Raw genomic sequence first — 822 nt, 5'->3', positions numbered from 1 at the left:
GCTGTGGAATTTGAATAGTTTATCAATGTGTGGCTGTGGAATTTGTACAGTTTATCAATGTGTAGTTGTGGCATTTGTACAGTTTATCAATATGTAGTTGTGGAATTTGTTCTATATATTCTGTATGATTCTCACATCAGTTAGGTAAGAGCACAGTCAGTTTTGTGTAGATTGCCGACACATTTATCTGACATGCAGTCCAAAACTTTTACTGATCCTTCAGCTTATCTCACTGTAGATGTTATACATTGGCCCAAAACTTTTACTGATCCTTCATCATATCTCACTATACATGTTATACATTGGTCCAAAACTTTTACTGATTCTTCATCTTATCTCACTGTAGATGTTATACATTGGTCCAAAACTTTTACTGATTCTTCATCATACCTCACTGTACATTTTATACATTGGTCCAAAACTTTTACTGATTCTTCATCATACCTCACTGTACATTTTATACATTGGTCCAAAACTTTTACTGATTCTTCATCTTATCTCACTGTAGATGTTATACATTGGTCCAAAACTTTTACTGATTCTTCATCATACTTCACTATAGATGTTATACGTTGGCCCAAAACTTTTACTGATTCTTAATCTTACCTCACCCTAGATGTCATACATTGGCACAAAACATTTACGTTTATTCTTCTATAAAAATCACGCCAGAGAAGAGGTAACGAAACGATTGAAATGGACATCGAGCCACTAAGAGCGAAATGAACAAATTTGGAGATGTGTGACCTTAACATATAAATAAAAGTTGAAATTCTTCGGCAACAATCAAAGACATTCAAAATTGTTCATTTCGCTCTTTGT

The sequence above is a fragment of the Limulus polyphemus genome, unplaced genomic scaffold, assembly GCF_000517525.1.
Source record: "Limulus polyphemus unplaced genomic scaffold, Limulus_polyphemus-2.1.2 Scaffold4465, whole genome shotgun sequence".
Lineage (NCBI taxonomy): Eukaryota > Metazoa > Arthropoda > Merostomata > Xiphosura > Limulidae > Limulus > Limulus polyphemus.
Note: the sequence above shows the minus strand (reverse complement) of the source record.